General features: G+C 40.4%; 1 protein-coding gene across 4 annotated transcripts in view; it reads right to left on the reverse strand.

Moving 5' to 3' along the window:
- The window catches only part of LOC126212802 (poly [ADP-ribose] polymerase tankyrase-1-like), a 325,028-nt gene extending 312,003 nt beyond the window's left edge, over positions 1 to 13,025 (reverse strand). For 3 of the 4 annotated variants that reach the window (XM_049940208.1, XM_049940209.1, XM_049940204.1), the window contains exon 1: positions 12,932 to 13,015. The gene's annotated coding sequence lies outside the window, so the exon portion shown is untranslated. Of the gene's footprint in view, positions 1 to 12,931 lie in introns of all 4 variants that reach the window. The other variant, XM_049940206.1, reaches the window with a different exon arrangement.
- Positions 13,026 to 13,448: the final 423 nt, after the last annotated feature.

Here is a 13,448-nt window from a genome sequence, read left to right on the forward strand (position 1 = left end):
TCAACACGGCACAAATAGTGAAAATTCGAGATGCCTCGAGCTAGTGATGAATGCTTGCGTTAGATACGTATGCAATATACGGTTGTATGATCATATCAGTCCTTCATACTCCCAGCTAGGTTGGATACGCCCACATAAGGCACGCGATCTCCACACGATGTGCTTACTTCATCGATTTCTTAGCCACTGGTGCCCCCAATACTTATCTTCTCACATTAAACACCTCTCATCATTCCACAACCGCAATACCAGATCGGATACGTCTAGCATCTTGGCTGTACCTTTACATAACACAAAATCTTTCTCCGTGTCATTCTCCATCTCAGCCATACGACTATGGAACGCGCTCCCCTGTGATCTGCGTCTTATCCAAAACCACTCAGCATTCAAGAGGGAACTCAAGACTTACATATTAGGGACGGTATAGCCACCATTGTTGTGCCCCTCTCATCTTTTTCTTTCTCCTCTGCATCATAGCTTCGAATTTTACCATTCTATTTCTCTTCCTCTAACCTATCTACCTCTTCTATATCTCTTTCACCCCATTCCATCGTCTTATGTCTCTGCCTGATGAGAATAACTCACAAGCTGCAAGAATATAACGAGAAAATTCCCAACTAGCAATAGGACTGACATTCATAAAAGAAAAATATGTTTACTTTCATATACATAGTCATTATTATTATTATTATTATTATTATTATTCTTGATTGTTATAATTATTTTTTGATTGTTATAATTATCAGTGTACTACTTTTATAATCTCAATTTTTTTCTTTAACATTAATACTGTATAACATGTTATATGTCCTTAATGTTCTGTAGAATCTGAAATTTGTTGAATCTGAGTATGCCTGGTTAGGTGTAAGAGAGGGCCTGAAGGCCCTAATCTTGCCAGGTAAAATAAATGCATAAATAAATAAATAAATAAAATAAATATAATGCGCATACATAGGGGCAGAAATCCATTCCAGTACGATTATGCCATAGGTGGTAAATCATTGGAAGCGGTAACGACCGTAAAATACTTAGGAGTTACTATCCGGAGCGATCTGAAGTGGAATGATCACATAAAACAAATAGTGGGAAAAGCAGGCGCCAGGTTGAGATTCATAGGAAGAATTCTAAGAAAATGTGACTCATCGACGAAAGAAGTAGCTTACAAAACGCTTGTTCGTCCGATTCTTGAGTATTGCTCATCAGTATGGGACCCTTACCAGGTTGGATTAATAGAAGAGATAGACATGATCCAGCGAAAAGCAGCGCGATTCGTCATGGGGACATTTAGTCAGCGCGAGAGCGTTACGGAGATGCTGAACAAGCTCCAGTGGCGGACACTTCAAGAAAGGCGTTACGCAATACGGAGAGGTTTATTATCGAAATTACGAGAGAGCACATTCCGGGAAGAGATGGGCAACATATTACTACCGCCCACATATATCTCGCGTAATGATCACAACGAAAAGATCCGAGAAATTAGAGCAAATACGGAGACTTACAAGCAGTCGTTCTTCCCACGCACAATTCGTGAATGGAACAGGGAAGGGGGGATCAGATAGTGGTACAATAAGTACCCTCCGCCACACACCGTAAGGTGGCTCGCGGAGTATAGATGTAGATGTAGATGTAGATGTAAATTCAGTTACTGCAGGCTTCTCGTGAAGGTGACAAACAACAACGTGTGGAGTTCTGGAATTCGTTCTTGGCAAGATGGAGGATGACAGTTTTCTGCCACGCTTAGTGTTCAGTGGCGAAGCAACATTCCATGTAAATGGGAAGGTGGACCGTCATAATGTGAGAATATGGGGTACGGAACAGCCACATGAAATTGTTCAACAAGAGGGACTGTCCAAAATTGAATGTGTTTTGTGCAGTATCACGGGAAAAGGTGTACGGTGCCGATAATTCTGTTACAAGAAGTACATATCACGATATGCTTGAAAACGTTCTTATCCCACAGATTGATTTGGACGACTTCTGTAAAGTTTGGAAGGTAGGAGACGAGTTACTGGCAGAAGTAAAGCTGTGAGGACGCGGCGTGAGTACTGCTTGGGTAGCTCAGATGGTGGAGCACTTGCCAGCGAAAGTCAAAGGTTTTGAGTTCAAGTCTCGGTCCGGCACACAGTTTTAATCTGCCAGGCAGTTTCAGCATAATTGTTGTGTGTACAGAAGAACTTACTTGTATATGATATGCCAGATTACAGGAGCAGAACAGAGCTGTACACAGCAGGTTCAATAGTTTAGAATTGAAGACAGAGGACACTCAAGCGCGAATGACCTTTATAAAATCTCTTATTACCGACATGCAAACACAAATCAAAAGTTGGAATGACACCATGGAGGAAAAAATTAAAGCCATTACTACTGCTTACGCAAGCGAGCTAAACTCAAGCGTACATGCAAAAACTGGCAGTGTTGTTTCCATGGTGGAATCCGCCGATACCAATATTGGTAGAGACTTTACAGATTTGCAGACCCAAGTCGATGTGTGTAAATCAACAGCGAGTGACTCTTTAAAGCATTATAATCATGATTCAAAGATAGTAGGCCAATTGACAGAAGGTGTCAGCCACATTGACGAGCGAGTAGAAAACCTTGCTCAGCGAATATCCGATATCAATATTGACAAAAGGATCGAAGATGTCACTGCAGGAGTAAGCACTACACTTAATAAGGAATTTGAAAAGTGGATAGAATCTAAGGATCAGTACATTGAGAGTATTGTACAATCTGATCTAAAGGCTGAAGTTAAATCTGCCACAGTAGAAATCCTAAACGAGCGTTCAGCCACGACCTTCCGGAATGGAAGCACAGGCTGACCAATGACAGAGATCAGCCGAAAAGGTAAATTGTAGAACTGCAACGTGACAATCAAAGCGATTATTCACTACCGCCAGAACAAGAAACTCGTCAATATCCCGAGTATCAAGTACAGTTCTCATCAACTGTAAATAATACGCGCCATAAAGCTTCAACGTCACGTAGTCATACCGATCAACTGACACTCGTTGAACTATTGCGCGATGAGAGTGTGCTGAAACACAGAGTTTTCCAGCCTTTTATACCTAAAAAACTAAATATACATCGCGTGGTATTTTTAAAATCATTCACAGGTGCTTTTCCAGAATCATGGAACGACAGACAGTGAATACATTTTATTAGGGTCTGTAAATGGCGAAGAATCAGTTTGGGGTACTAAAATAATAGACAAATGACACACCTACGCAGAGTGCAAAAGAGATTTTTTTAATAAATTCTGGAGTTCTGGTATACAAAAAAGACTCCGAAAGGAGGTCTACGCAGCCGAACCTTTCAACACCAAGGGAGTCGGTTTGAGGCGTTATTTCGAAAAATATCTACGTAAAATTCAGTATTGGGACACACCCATCTCAACCCAAGATGTCATCATGATCTTAAACAAGTCAAAACTTGCTGTGTCAATAAGGAAAAAAAATAGTGAAGAGGACCAAAAAGCCTTTCTTTCCGTTCTTGACAATTTGGATATGATCTATGAGGACGTGCGTGCGAGTGCGCGGAATAATTACAATAATGGACCGCCCGCTTCGCAACAGCACGTAGGAAGCTGTGTCAACGGAATGTCGTACCAGCATAACACGGGATAACCAAACGCTCAGCGTTACAGCAATCATAATGATTTCAACCGCTGCAATCTAAAACCACATAGTAAATATCCAAACCAGAATAGATGTAACCCGAATTCTCAAAACACATAGTGACAGTACGGCAATTAACCAATGAATCACAAAAGTAATAACCAGCATCCGAACAACAGGAAATATAATGGAAATTGTCACAAGGGAAAACACCAGTACAGCCAGCCAAGTCACTTCACTCCATCACATCAAATGAATTCTTTAGAGCCTCAAAATGCGACATTTCCTCACCAACTTAACCAATAGTTCAGGAACAATAATCAGGACAATCCGTCGCATGCTTTTCTTATTACCGCCAGTCATAATAGCAAAGGAAATCCATTTTTCACACGCAGGCGAACCAAGCATCAAACGCGATGTCAAATGACATGCAATTCAGTGATGCACAGTCCAGATGGGACACGAAGGCAAATTTTCAGCCTGGTATGACACAAAATACTAATCAAGTGAAAATAACTGACATTTCAACTCCACCCAAGTCGGAAAACCATTAGCAGCTTCTTTATGTCTCCACGGGGAAGCTGCGGAACAAAATTACAACATCCTGAAGTAACGTTACACGACAAGTTAAGACAAGCTCTCATATCTTTAACCACTCATGCCAACCTACGAAAAAAGGTGCACGACAAACACATTACCAAAGTCTTATCGTATCATGTAAATGAACGAGTGCTATTAAAGACCGACTTCATACCATTTTTGACTTATCATAAGAATCGCAAGTTGCAGGACTTGTATGAAGGTCCATTTATTATACCAAGAAAGCCGCACATTGGTAGCTATCTATTAGGTGACCCTGTGCCCTGTGTGTGGACGAATAAAACCATAGTTTCATCACGCAGACTTAGAGAAATACCGAGTCAACCATTGAAGATCTCTGCTAAGTTAAGTGCGTGAAATATATATATATATATATATATATATATATATATATATATATATATATAGTCATTCTATGTGTGAAGTATAAGCATAGATGAGAGCAATGCACAGGACAACACCATGTCGATCTGCCTCCACAAGAGACGTAATTTATGTGAGCATCTGAAATAAAATACGTTTATTGTAGGATAGCAAGATTAGCTTTACATGTAAGTTTCAAGTTAATTGAGCCATGAACGGCCACAGCGAAAGAGCTGACAAATGAATAATATAGCACGGACGTGCTAAGTGCCACCTGCTACCACTAGTTTTAGGTACAGCAGAGCTCTCTCCTCTTTAGTGAAATAAATGAAAATTATCATTCGGACAAGAATGATTGCTCGTAAATAAAAGTTCATTAAGGTCGTTAACTCTTATGAGGTAAATGTTATGTTATGTATAAGGAGTGTTTGACAACAATTTTTATGAGAACACCTGTGAAAAGCAGTTGACACAGACAGCAGCTTAGCATATGAGAGTCAAATTAATCAATGACGATCCAGGTAGCAGGAAAGAAGTGCGCAACTCAATTACTTTTAATACAGTACGGAGAAAACTGCACCGCTCAGAAGAATCTTAAGACACAGTGCAGATGAAATACTTACAAAGATCACTTATAAGTAAACTAATTTAGTACCAGAACAAGAGATAGCTAACAGATTCTGTTCGCTGCTAATGCATGGTGTAAGTAATTTTAGATATGTATAGAGAAATGCTTGGAGCGCTGAATCACACAATACTGAGGCTACCGTATCGATTTAATTACGCTTACTACTTGTCATGGAAAACTAGGGTGATAATGCACAATTTATGTTAGGCTCATTTCGTACGTCATTAAAATTTTTTCTTCAGATCTCTTCACCCCATAAAAGTCTACTGTGTTTTCCTCTAATCAGTATCCTTATCTTCCTACCTTACCCAGAAGAGAAGTGAATTTTACGGACTGATTGCATGCTTGATACTTACAGACTGAACGTATGGATGTTCGTGACACTTTAGTTGTTGACAGGCTATGTATATTCTCCGAGAACCGCGAATTCAATTAACGATTGTTACGTGCAGTTGCATGACAGAGAACACTAAGCTTCCCAATTTCCCTAATAGAAACTTGAACATGAACCGTTCATCACGTAAACGAAGTCACATTGACTATGTCTTCAAACTAACGACGTAATTAAGACAGATAAAATAAAAGAGCTGAACTTGAGAAAAAAGTGGTTATTGTAACAAGAAAAGAATAACAAGATTTCGAACAAGGTGTAAACCTAAAGTGCCTTGGAAGCACAAATTATGAATAAGAGACACGTTATTCGTCAGGTTTTGAAGTGACATAGACTATTTTTCCTTTGTAAATAATTTTTAGACACAATATGTATACCGAATGTTAACTCTACTTTTTAGTAGTAATGCAGTCATCAACTAATGGAAACATATATGCTGCTGCGTGTGAACCGACTATAGACAAGCAATAAACGGACGCGTATAAAACTGGTGCGTGTGAACTTTAACATGGCGACCAAATACATGTGGACACGAAATAATAACCGCGTGTGAACTGAAAAGGTGATAACTACACGGACACGTGTGGAATTCCACGTGTGAAGTAATGTTATAAGTACTTGTACCACCATGTAGAAAGCCGAACTGAGCAAGTGAGCGAGTTTTGTACGTACCGTAACCGGTTTATTTACGCCTTTCCACGGACACATTCTTCGACACAGCTACGGGTGTCGCCGCGTCTGGCTGCTTCCGTAATTCCGAGTCGATGAAAAACTGTAAAACCTCACGACACGGCTAGTAGAGACCAAACGTTCCGCCTCTCTCGGAACACTGCTGCTAGCGTTGTGAAGCCGTCAAGTTACTGTCACGTGACTATGACAAACGGACGTAACACAGAGTACGCTGCGCACTCAACAATCCACTTTCCTTTGCACAACGAGCGCGGGCGCCAAATGTGTTTCAAATACTTTCAATATAAAATCTGATAAAACCATGAGTTGAGCACTTATATACCTTATAAAATCACCAAGACACTAATCTGAAATGTCTCAAACTCGACTTTGACAATTGCTGCCGGATTTATAGACCAGGCCAAGTAATAACGAAATCTTGTCGACCCAATTAAAACCAGAAAAATAAATAAATGCGAGAACTAAACACTCCTAAGAGAATGAGACCTTATGTACATAAGAATTATTGTTATCCTTACCTAATCCACTTTTCTTTTAGACTAAGTTCTTAATAAGTAAGCACACTCTAATACAGATTTTCTCTGTATTTTTCATGTACGAGAACATGAATGGAAGCTCGAACATGTGTCAAGTGAAACAGAGCCCGCCACCAAACGGCTCAACACCTTGCAGAACCAGTCTTCCAGTTCCCGATCCACGACGTATTTCCAACGCACCATCACGTACAGACAACCACTTCAACCTCCATAGTCAAAGTGATGCCCGGCATTTCCTCCACTATGAAAGTGCAATCAATTTCCCTCACTCAAGTGCGGTGCTACCATATATACCCGAAGTTCTACCACTCTCAGTGCAAGTCATACCTACCCAAGTGTAGTGAAACATGTTTTGCAGGTCATGAAAGCCGTAAATCAGTAAAGTGCTAATAGTTTACCGCAACAAATCTTCGCCAAGACCACGACAAAAACATTCCTGTAAATGTCACTGTAAAACAAGAATGTCAGTTGTTTGTAATATATTTTTCCAAGAGTGCACACTGCACACAGACTTTCTGCCAAGTCAAATAATTTATTTCTTTGTTATTTTTTAATGTTTATTATGCCATATATAATGTATCCATGTATGTCTATCTTTATCCTAACTTCATTGTCTCTTACCAAGAAATGAACATTTGTTATCCTTGTATAATACATTACAATGAGTACGGCTCAATTGTCATATAATTACTCCATGAGCAATTTACCATCAATTCCATTCGTAGGAATATATCCAACTGTTATTCTACATGTCAACCACTTTGTCTAATGTCATATATGAAATCTATAGTAAAGAATTGTAGCAAGTAATACTAACTTGATTCACGAGAGCAATAATATTACGACTACGCGTGAATCGCGATGATCTTGACGGAGTCATCGCGCCGGCCGGGGTGGCCGAGCGGTTCTAGGCGCTAAAGTGTGGAACCGCGCTATTTTTTTTTTTTTTTTAGTCATCCTCCTCACTCGGGAAGCAATGTAATATTAATGGATTTCAGTTACTTTTCAGATGAGGTATTTCTCATAAAAGAAAAGGACAGCCAACGAGCTGTAGTTCGTAAAGAGGCAAAGCATCACAGCGCAAGAGATAAGAAATATTTTTTATAATGTGCGCCCATACCAAGACGCGCGTCCAGCGTTTAAATACTCTAAATAAACACTATGATACGCTGGGCGCAGATATTTAAAATGATTGCCGCAGTGCGTGATACAATAAGCAGCGAAACAGAAGGAAGAACAATCTATCTTTTGTTAAGAAATAATCTAGAGACTTCATTACCCTTGTACTTTTGGTCGCCGACATGTTAAGACGTACTACATAGCATTGCTGCCCATTGTATTTTTATCTTATGTAAAAACTATGTGAAACGACGAACAAACGTTTCGGTAACGCGGGTGAAGATATAATGTACTTACGCACACGCAAGGACATTCAATTTTAAGAAGGAACGGACTGACAAAGCAGCGATTATTGGACTGCGCCATGTACAAAAGAAATATCAGATGTAAGTTATGTACTTGTCAGAGTCTAGAAGTTTCAAGCCAATTTGTTCAAGATATATTAATATTTACGATGCAGTAATTTTCTTCTTATTCTTTTCTTACACTAAACAAAAATGATGTTCAAATTGTATATGAGCTTTGTACCGGTTCGCTCTCTATCGCAGTGTCTCGATTGTATTTGGGAGACCACTAATGTGTTCAACTTCCGATCTGCTAAGCTTTCTCTTACGAAATTCGACTAATTTGCTTTCATTTCCATTTTTATATTCACATAGGTCCCTTAGGTATTTTCATCGAAGATTCTGATAGCGTGAAGGCAATCCAGGTCAAAAGGTCAATTAAGAAAACCCCTTCGCGTAATCAATCAGTACGTCTCCTGATAGATGTAAGTACGCAATCTAGTGTTAGGTTTTATTTTGCCAGTAAATATTACCAACCAACAGTGACAGCATCACTATAATCATCTACTACTATTTCTTATACAGAATAAGCAAGTTCCTAACGCCAGAACAGGAAGTGAAAAATGGCTAAGCAGTGATGGCTACAGGACAAATGTGAGTATTTAGAGGTATACATCACTAGGGGTAAGATAGATACCGCCTACAGGAAAATTAAAGAGACGTTTGGAGAAAAGGTGAATCTGAATGAATATCAAGAGCTCAAACCGAAATCAATTCTAAGAAAAGAAGGCAAGGTCGAGAGAAGGCGAGACTATGTAGAGGGTCTACACAAGGGTCATGTACTTGAGGGCATTATTACGGAAATGGAAGAGGACGTAAATGAATATGAAATGGGAGATATGATACTGCATGAAGAACTTGACAGAGCACTGAAAAACCTACGTCGAATCAAGGACCCGGGAGTAGACAACATGCCATCAGAACTACTGACAGCCTTGGGTGAGCTAGCCGTGACAAAACTCTACCATCTGGTGAGCAAGATGTATGAGACACGTGAAGAACCCTCAGACTTAAAAAGGAATTTAATAATTCCATTCCAATCCCAAAGAAAGCAGGTGTTGACACGTGTCAAAATAACGGAACTATCAGTTTAATAATTCACGGCTGCAAAATACTGACACGAACTCTTTACAGACGAATGGAAAAACTGGTTAAGCCGACCTCGGGGAAAATCAGTTAGGATTCCGTAGAAATTTTGGAACACGTGAGGCAATTCCGACCCAACGATTTATTTTACACTAAGGAAAGGTAAACCTACGTTCCTAGAATTTGTAGACTTAGAGAAAGTTTTTGACAATGTTGACTGGAAGTCTCTTTCAAATTCTGATGGTAGCAGTTGTCAAATACTGGGAGCGAAAGGCTATTTACAATTTTTGCAGAAACCAGTTAGCAGTTATAAGAGTTGAGGGGCATGAAAGGCAAGGAGTGGTTGGGAAAGAAGTGAGACAGGGTTGTACCCTATCCCCAATGTTCCATTGAGCAAGAAGTAAAGAAAACAAAAGATAAATTTGGAGTAGGAATTAAAAACCATGGAGAAGAAATAAAAACTTTTACGTTTGCTGATAACATTGTAATTCTGTCTGAGTCAGCAGAGGACCTGCAAGAGCAGTTGGACTGAATGGACAGTGTCCTCAAAGGATGATATAAGATGAACATCAAGAAAAGCAAAACGAGGATAATGGAATGTAGTTGAATTAAATGACGTGATGCAGAGGGAATTATAGTAGGAAATGAGACACTTAAAGTAGTAAAGGAGTTTTGCTATTTGGGGAGAAAAATAACTGAAGATGGTCGAAGTAGAGAGGATATAAAATGTAGACTGGCAATGGCAAGCAAAGCCTTTGTGAAGAAGGGAAATCTGTTAACATCAAGTATAAATTTAAGTGTCAGGAAGACTTTTCTGAAAGTATTTGTATGAAGTGTAGCCATGTATGGAAGCGAAACATGGACGATAAATGGTTTACCTAAACAGAGAATAGAAGCTTTCGAAATGCGGTCCTACAGAAGAGTGCTGAAGATTAGATGGGTACATCATGTAACTAATGAGGAAGTACTGAATACAACTGGGGAGAAGAGGAATTTGTGGCATAACTAGACTAGCAGAAGGGATCGATGGTAGGACATCTTCAGAGGCATCAAGGGATCATGAATTTAGTATTGGAGTGCAGCGTGGAGGGTAAAAATCTTAGAGGGAGACCAAGAGATGAATACACTAAGCAGATTCGGAGGATGTTAGATGCAGTAGATACTTGGAGATGAAGAACCTTGCACGGGATAGAGTAGCATGGAGAGCTGCAACAGACCAATCTTTGTACTGATGACCACAACAACAACACGTTTCAGTTACGACGAAGTTGTTTTAAAAGGACCAAGGTAGCCCATTACCTTGGGGCGGATGTTTGGTCACCTATGTTCCTGAATCCGAGAGAGCGTAAAAATTTGTTCCACACAGTGCTGGCGCGTGTGACAACAGGTATAATTGTTGGTCCACTATCTTAATCTCTACATTAGGACACTGTTTCCTTGTGTTCTGGGTGCAAGATTAATTACTGTAGAGACTAGGCGCCTTTTAGCGTGGCCGTTTGGTGTGTTAAATAATAGATTGAGCCAATAGGTCGCCGGTTTGAACTGTGGCTTATCATGATTTTCGGTACTGATTTGTAACTTCAAACTGTCTCTCGGAGCGAGGACTGTAAATTTTAAATCATGTCAGATTTCTTGAACAATTATGTTGGAAAACCTAATGAGTATAAGCAGCTCTTATTTCAGATTTTGCTTGTATAGAGCGTCTCCGTATTGTTCATGAAGATATTTTGGTTTTGTTGTCTATGTAACTAGTAAACCTTTTGCCATTGGTTAGTGTACTAAGAATTTATTTGACTACAAGCCTGATATACATTTAATTTCACTTATTGATTCTTTCATTTTTTGACCTATAATTTCATTCTGTTTGAATTTAACTGAATGCGTCACTCGGTGTTAAGTTCGAAGCAACCGCTGTTGTTGATCTGTGAAGTGTGAGTAGTGTTGCTAGACGGCCTTAGAGTAAAAATACAGTTAAATTTTGTTAACGTTTCATAGGCTGTGGCTCATATAACATGCAAAATTCATTAATCACGGACCTCTGTAATTTTTCTAGTTATCGAGTTTGTTTGATGAATTCGTACTGTGTAATAGACTGTTTCATTTGGGCACCAGCACCTTACCCCTCCAACCTAGCTCCCTGCCACTTGAAGTATTGTACGCAAGAGATAAACCGAATGAGGTAGCACTGTCATAAACAGACTGGCCTTGAATTCGGGAGGGTGGATGCTCTACTCTTCACCTACTCATCTAATTTAGATTTTCGTGGTATCCGTAAATCATATCCGGTAAATGCTAGGTTTATTGCTACTATAAGGTCACAGCTAACTATTTGTCGCACTCTTGCCATTCTAGACCTATAAGCCAGCAAATGTCTCCGTATGTGACTTACAGTAATTTATCGTTCCTAAATTGTAATATCAAGACGTGTCCAGTATGCCTGTAAAAAGTGATCTACTAATTAAAGACTATTACTATTACTACTACTACTAATATCATTACTACAACAACAACACACAAATGCTAAGTATTCTTACATACCTGTTCAAGACATGCATGGCAGGGTCATCAGGAATGTTCTGGACATAGTGCAACACACTCATGTGGGCATATTACCGCATTCGTTCCTCAGTTTATCAACATTCAGAGGTACAGTTTTCAGTCCTACATTGCCTTCTACCGATAATGGTCGATCTATCGTAGTCGCTAAGTAGCATGCCATGCAGCTATAACTGCTGTTACCAAGATCGTACCAAGTACCTGAGCTAAGGGCCAATTTCTACTAATTTTGTGGATGGGGAATGTGTGGAGAAAACAAAAACCTGTTTAACATGTGTGATCGACGTACTATCATGTCAGTCTCTGCCATTGCAAGGCTGGTTACTTATGCAAAGTGGTAACAAACCCAAGAAAGCAGCAATAGGTTTATTTCTGGAACGTCCTTGCAGATTAAAACTGTGTGCTGGACCGAGACTCGAACTCGGACCTTTGACTTTCCAGTGCTCTACCGACTGAGCTACCTAAACACGACTCACGACCCCTCCTTACAGCTTCACTTCCGTCAGTACCTCGTCTCCTACCTTCCTACTTGCCCGCGAAAGGCAAAGGTACCGAGTTCGAGTCTCGGTTAAGCAGACAGTTTTGATCTCCCAGGAAGTTTCATATCAGCGCACACCCCGCTGTAGAGTGAGAGTTTCATTCCGGAACTCTCGTCTGCTTCAGTTGTCATTTGGATCCGACAAGTTTACATAAAAGCAACTTTCATTCAAGAACCACTGTTTGTAGCACCAATACGTAAATTGTGCTGTAAGAAGCAATAATAAGTAACTTCCAAAGCTAACGTTAGCCAATACGGGAGATCTTAATAAGAACTGTCGCGCTACAGGTCGCGGAAAGTAATTTAGAAAAGAGAGAAACATCTCGGTTTCACTTTAGTTTTCCCCATTTTCATAGCCGGCACTTTTCAGTGTGGACAACACTGAGAACAGGAGACAGCCAAATTGAGGGAAGTTACACGCACAGTATATACTGTACGTTGAAGGAAGGAGTACGTAGAGACTCACCAGACACGTCGGGCGCCGCGGCAGCCAGTGCAGTGGTGGTCGGCAGCGAGACTCGCCTCTTGTCATGGACTGGGCTGCCACCTCCCACCCACTCTGTCCGCAGTTTTCCTCGAGACCCCTCCCTCCCCCACTCCTCCCCCCTCCCCCCTACGTACCGACAACGATAACTCTTGCATAGGTCTGACGTTCGAAGTATTTCTGCCATCTGATCTTAGCCGAAGCACTAAGAAATGTTGCTCTTACGCAAACCCAGTGAGTGAATTCAAGTCAAGTACTGTGTCATCCAGTGGCCATACTGGCACCGTAATGGAAGATGGTGCACTCTGTCTTTCTAAAATGTTTCACCGGAAATATGGTCGCTCCTTCCAATCACTGCATGAACCCTGAAATTGCAGAGACTGAGATAAGCGATCGCGGAACAGGGAACCTGGAATCGCTTACTAGTAAAAAGCCCTGTGCGGCACATCAGATGCTGCTCATTCCCAGGCTCAGTCCGCACCATTCTCACTGCGACGTA

This window comes from Schistocerca nitens, chromosome 11 (genome assembly GCF_023898315.1).
Source record: "Schistocerca nitens isolate TAMUIC-IGC-003100 chromosome 11, iqSchNite1.1, whole genome shotgun sequence".
NCBI lineage: Eukaryota > Metazoa > Arthropoda > Insecta > Orthoptera > Acrididae > Schistocerca > Schistocerca nitens.